Below are 6920 nucleotides of genomic sequence, written 5' to 3' on the forward strand. Positions count from 1 at the left end.
ATGTTGGTGCGGCTTCGGAACTTTTAAGTATCTCGATATATCTCGATTACTACGCTTCTGATCAAAAAATATCATAGAACATAAATTGTAGGAAACATAATTCTCTACAAAAAACGTCTCTTAACATTTTGCCATAGCTCGCTTCGTTTCCGAGATATTTGCAGATTCAGCTCAAAGGAACTGGCCTGACGGACATATTTCGAGATATTTCTTCTTCTTGTTGTTCTTCCTCTGCACAGCTAAGCTGGAAGTGGCATTTGCAGCTCGCAATAGTGCAGAGTTATCTCAAAGAAAGGGGCCACGGTGTTTCTGTATCTCTATTATGTTGGTGGGGCTTCGGAACTTTTAAATATCTTGATATATCTCGAGAACTACGCTTCTGATCAAAAAATATCATAGAACATAAATTGTAGGAAACATAATTCTCTACAAAAAAGGTCTCTCAACATTTTGCCATAGCTCGCTTCGTTTCCGAGATATTTGCAGATATATCTCAAGGGCAGGGGCCTGACGGACATATTTCGAGATATTTCTTCTTCTTGTTGTTCTTCTTCTGCACAGCTAAGCTGGAAGTGGCATTTGCGGCTCGCACTAGTGCAGAGTTATCTCAAAGAAAGGGGCCACGGTGTTTCTGTATCTCTATTATGTTGGTGCGGCTTCGGAACTTTTAAATATCTCGATATATCTCGAAAACTACGCTTCTGATCAAAAAATATCATAGAACATAAATTGTAGGAAACATAATTCTCTACAAAAAAGGTCTCTCAACATTTTGCCATAGCTCGCTTCGTTTCCGAGATATTTGCAGATATATCTCAAGGGCAGGGGCCTGACGGACATATTTCGAGATATTTCTTCTTCTTGTTGTTCTTCTTCTGCACAGCTAAGCTGGAAGTGGCATTTGCAGCTCGCAATAGTGCAGAGTTATCTCAAAGAAAGGGGCCACGGTGTTTCTGTATCTCTATTATGTTGGTGCGGCTTCGGAACTTTTAAATATCTTGCTATATCTCGAGAACTACGCGTCTGATCAAAAAATATCATAGAACATAAAAAGTAGGAAACATAATTCTGTACAAAAAAGGTCTCTTAACATTTTGCCATAGCTCGCTTCGTTTCCGAGATATTTGCAGATTTATCTCAAGGGAAGGGGCCTGACGGACATATTTCGAGATATTTCTTCTTCTTGTTGTTCTTCTTCTGCACAGCTAAGCTGAAAGTGGCATTTACAGCTCGCAATAGTGCAGAGTTATCTCAAAAAAAGGGGCCACGGTGTTTCTGTATCTCTATTATGTTGGTGCGGCTTCGGAACCTTTAAATATCTTGATATATCTCGAGAACTACGCATCTGATCAAAAAATATCATAGAACATAAAAAGTAGAAAACTTAATTCTCTACAAAAAAGGTCTCTTAACATTTTGCCATAGCTCGCTTCGTTTCCGAGATATTCGCAGATGTATCTCAAGGGAAGGGGCCTATCGGACATATTTCGAGATATTTCTTCTTCTTGTTGTTCTTCTTCTGCACAGCGAAACTGGAAGTGGCATTTCCAGCTCGCAATAGTGCAGAGTTATCTCAAAGAAAGGAGCCACGGTGTTTCTGTATCTCTATTATGTTGGTGCGGCTTCGGAACTTTTAAATATCTTGATATATCTCGAGAACTACGCATCTGATCAAAAAATATCCTAGAACATAAAATGTAGCAAACTTAATTCTCTACAAAAAAGGTCTCTTAACATTTTGCCATAGCTCGCTTCGTTTCCGAGATATTTGCAGATTTATCTCAAGGGAAGGGGCCTGACGGACATATTTCGAGATATTTCTTCTTCTCGTTGTTCTTCTTCTGCACAGCTAAGCTGGAAGCGGCATTTGCGGCTCGCACTAGTGCAGAGTTATATCAAAGAAAGGGGCCACGGTGTTTCTGTATCTCTATTATGTTGGTGCGGCTTCGGATCTTTTAAATATCTCGATATATCTCGAAAACTACGCATCTGATCAAAAAATATCATAGAACATAAATTGTAGGAAACATAATTCTCTACAAAAAAGGTTGCTTAACATTTTGCCATAGCTTGCTTCGTTTCCGAGATATTTGCAGATATATCTCAAGGGAAGGGGCCTGACGGACATATTTCGAGATATTTCTTCTTCTTGTTGTTCTTCTTCTGCACAGCTAAGCTGGAAGTGGCATTTGCAGCTCGCAATAGTGCAGAGTTATCTCAAAGAAAGGGGCCACGGTGTATCTGTATCTCTATTATGTTGGTGCGGCTTCGGAACTTTTAAATATCTTGATATATCTCGAGAACTACGCATCTGATCAAAAAATATCATAGAACATAAAAAGCAGGAAACTTAATTCTCTACAAAAAAGGTCTCTTAACATTTTGCCATAGCTCGCTTCGTTTCCGAGATATTTGCAGATTTATCTCAAGGGAAGGGGCCTGACGGGCATATTTCGAGATATTTCTTCTTCTTGTTGTTCTTCTTCTGCACAGCTAAGCTGGAAGTGGCATTTGCAGCGCGCAATAGTGCAGAGTTATCTCAAAGAAAGGGGCCACGGTGTTTCTGTATCTCTATTATGTTGGTGCGGCTTCGGAACTTTTAAATATCTTGATATATCTCGAGAACTACGCATCTGATCAAAAAATATCATAGAACATGAAAAGTAGGAAACTTAATTCTCTACAAAAAAGGTCTCTTAACATTTTGCCATAGCTCTCTTCGTTTCCGAGATATTTCCAGATTTATCTCAAGGGAAGGGGACTGACGGACATATTTCGAGATATTTCTTCTTCTTGTTGTTCTTCTTCTGCACAGCTAAGCTGGAAGTGGCATTTGCAGCTCGCAATAGTGCAGAGTTATCTCAAAGAAAGGGGCCACGGTGTTTCTGTATCTCTATTATGTTGGTGCGGCTTCGGAACTTTTAAATATCTTGCTATATCTCGAGAACTACGCGTCTGATCAAAAAATATCATAGAACATAAAAAGTAGGAAACATAATTCTGTACAAAAAAGGTCTCTTAACATTTTGCCATAGCTCGCTTCGTTTCCGAGATATTTGCAGATTTATCTCAAGGGAAGGGGCCTGACGGACATATTTCGAGATATTTCTTCTTCTCGTTGTTCTTCTTCTGCACAGCTAAGCTGTAAGTGGCATTTGCGGCTCGCGCTAGTGCAGAGTTATCTCAAAGAAAGGGGCCACGGTGTTTCTGTATCTCTATTATGTTGGTGCGGCTTCGGAACTTTTAAGTATCTCGATATATCTCGAAAACTACGCTTCTGATCAAAAAATATCATAGAACATAAATTGTAGGAAAGATAATTCTCTACAAAAAACGTCTCTCAACATTTTGCCATAGCTCGCTTCGTTTCCGAGATATTTGCAGATTCAGCTCAAAGGAACTGGCCTGACGGACATATTTCGAGATATTTCTTCTTCTTGTTGTTCTTCCTCTGCACAGCTAAGCTGGAAGTGGCATTTGCAGCTCGCAATAGTGCAGAGTTATCTCAAAGAAAGGGGCCACGGTGTTTCTGTATCTCTATTATGTTGGTGGGGCTTCGGAACTTTTAAATATCTTGATATATCTCGAGAACTACGCATCTGATCAAAAAATATCATAGAACATAAAAAGTAGGATACTTAATTCTCTACAAAAAAGGTCGCTTAACATTTTGCCATAGCTCGCTTCGTTTCCGAGATATTTGCATATTTATCTCAAGGGAAGGGGCCTGACGGACATATTTCGAGATATTTCTTCTTCTTGTTGTTCTTCTTCTGCACAGCTAAGCTGGAAGTGGCATTTGCGGCTCGCACTAGTGCAGAGTTATCTCAAAGAAAGGGGCCACGGTGTTTCTGTATCTCTATTATGTTGGTGCGGCTTCGGAACTTTTAAATATCTCGATATATCTCGAAAACTACGCTTCTGATCAAAAAATATCATAGAACATAAATTGTAGGAAACATAATTCTCTACAAAAAAGGTCTCTCAACATTTTGCCATAGCTCGCTTCGTTTCCGAGATATTTGCAGATATATCTCAAGGGCAGGGGCCTGACGGACATATTTCGAGATATTTCTTCTTCTTGTTGTTCTTCTTCTGCACAGCTAAGCTGGAAGTGGCATTTGCAGCTCGCAATAGTGCAGAGTTATCTCAAAGAAAGGGGCCACGGTGTTTCTGTATCTCTATTATGTTGGTGCGGCTTCGGAACCTTTAAATATCTTGATATATCTCGAGAACTACGCATCTGATCAAAAAATATCATAGAACATAAAAAGTAGAAAACTTAATTCTCTACAAAAAAGGTCTCTTAACATTTTGCCATAGCTCGCTTCGTTTCCGAGATATTTGCAGATGTATCTCAAGGGAAGGGGCCTAACGGACATATTTCGAGATATTTCTTCTTCTTGTTGTTCTTCTTCTGCACAGCGAAACTGGAAGTGGCATTTCCAGCTCGCAATAGTGCAGAGTTATCTCAAAGAAAGGAGCCACGGTGTTTCTGTATCTCTATTATGTTGGTGCGGCTTCGGAACTTTTAAATATCTTGATATATCTCGAGAACTACGCATCTGATCAAAAAATATCCTAGAACATAAAATGTAGCAAACTTAATTCTCTACAAAAAAGGTCTCTTAACATTTTGCCATAGCTCGCTTCGTTTCCGAGATATTTGCAGATTTATCTCAAGGGAAGGGGCCTGACGGACATATTTCGAGATATTTCTTCTTCTCGTTGTTCTTCTTCTGCACAGCTAAGCTGTAAGTGGCATTTGCGGCTCGCGCTAGTGCAGAGTTATCTCAAAGAAAGGGGCCACGGTGTTTCTGTATCTCTATTATGTTGGTGCGGCTTCGGAACTTTTAAATATCTTGATATATCTCGAGAACTACGCATCCGATCAAAAAATATCATAGAACATAAAAAGTAGGAAACTTAATTCTCTACAAAAAAGGTCTCTTAACATTTTGCCATAGCTCTCTTTGTTTCCGAGATATTTGCAGATTTATCTCGAGGGAAGGGGCCTGACGGACATATTTCGAGATATTTCTTCTTCTTGTTGTTCTTCTTCTGCACAGCTAAGCTGGAAGCGGCATTTGCGGCTCGCACTAGTGCAGAGTTATATCAAAGAAAGGGGCCACGGTGTTTCTGTATCTCTATTATGTTGGTGCGGCTTCGGATCTTTTAAATATCTCGATATATCTCGAAAACTACGCATCTGATCAAAAAACATCATAGAACATAAATTGTAGGAAACATAATTCTCTACAAAAAAGGTTGCTTAACATTTTGCCATAGCTTGCTTCGTTTCCGAGATATTTGCAGATATATCTCAAGGGAAGGGGCCTGACGGACATATTTCGAGATATTTCTTCTTCTTGTTGTTCTTCTTCTGCACAGCTAAGCTGGAAGTGGCATTTGCAGCTCGCAATAGTGCAGAGTTATCTCAAAGAAAGGGGCCACGGTGTATCTGTATCTCTATTATGTTGGTGCGGCTTCGGAACTTTTAAATATCTTGATATATCTCGAGAACTACGCATCTGATCAAAAAATATCATAGAACATAAAAAGCAGGAAACTTAATTCTCTACAAAAAAGGTCTCTTAACATTTTGCCATAGCTCGCTTCGTTTCCGAGATATTTGCAGATTTATCTCAAGGGAAGGGGCCTGACGGACATATTTCGAGATATTTCTTCTTCTTGTTGTTCTTCTTCTGCACAGCTAAGCTGGAAGTGGCATTTGCAGCGCGCAATAGTGCAGAGTTATCTCAAAGAAAGGGGCCACGGTGTTTCTGTATCTCTATTATGTTGGTGCGGCTTCGGAACTTTTAAATATCTTGATATATCTCGAGAACTGCGCATCTGATCAAAAAATATCGTAGAACATAAAAAGTAGGAAACTTAATTCTCTACAAAAAAGGTCTCTTAACATTTTGCCATAGCTCGCTTCGTTTCCGAGATATTTGCAGATTTATCTCAAGGGAAGGGGCCTGACGGACATATTTCGAGATATTTCTTCTTCTTGTTGTTCTTCTTCTGCACAGCTAAGCTGGAAGTGGCATTTGCGGCTCGCACTAGTGCAGAGTTAGCTCAAAGAAAGGGGCCACGGTGTTTCTGTATCTCTATTATGTTGGTGCGGCTTCGGAACTTTTAAATATCTTGATATATCTCGAGAACTACGCATCTGATCAAAAAATATCATACAACATAAAAAGTAGGAAACATAATTCTCTACAAAAAAGGTCTCTTAACATTTTGCCATAGCTCGCTTCGTTTCCGAGATATTTGCAGATATATCTCAAGGGCAGGGGCCTGACGGACATATTTCGAGATATTTCTTCTTCTCGTTGTTCTTCTTCTGCACAGCTAAGCTGTAAGTGGCATTTGCGGCTCGCGCTAGTGCAGAGTTATCTCAAAGAAAGGGGCCACGGTGTTTCTGTATCTCTATTATGTTGGTGCGGCTTCGGAACTTTTAAATATCTTGCTATATCTCGAGAACTACGCGTCTGATCAAAAAATATCATAGAACATAAAAAGTAGGAAACATAATTCTGTACAAAAAAGGTCTCTTAACATTTTGCCATAGCTCGCTTCGTTTCCGAGATATTTGCAGATTTATCTCAAGGGAAGGGGCCTGACGGACATATTTCGAGAAATTTCTTCTTCTTGTTGTTCTTCTTCTGCACAGCTAAGCTGAAAGTGGCATTTACAGCTCGCAATAGTGCAGAGTTATCTCAAAGAAAGGGGCCACGGTGTTTCTGTATCTCTATTATGTTGGTGCGGCTTCGGAACCTTTAAATATCTTGATATATCTCGAGAACTACGCATCTGATCAAAAAATATCATAGAACATAAAAAGTAGGAAACTTAATTCTCTACAAAAAAGGTCTCTTAACATTTTGCCATAGCTCGCTTCGTTTCCGAGATAT

The sequence above is a fragment of the Osmia lignaria genome, unplaced genomic scaffold (genome assembly GCF_051020975.1).
Source record: "Osmia lignaria lignaria isolate PbOS001 unplaced genomic scaffold, iyOsmLign1 scaffold0001, whole genome shotgun sequence".
In the NCBI taxonomy this organism is placed as follows: Eukaryota; Metazoa; Arthropoda; class Insecta; order Hymenoptera; family Megachilidae; genus Osmia; species Osmia lignaria.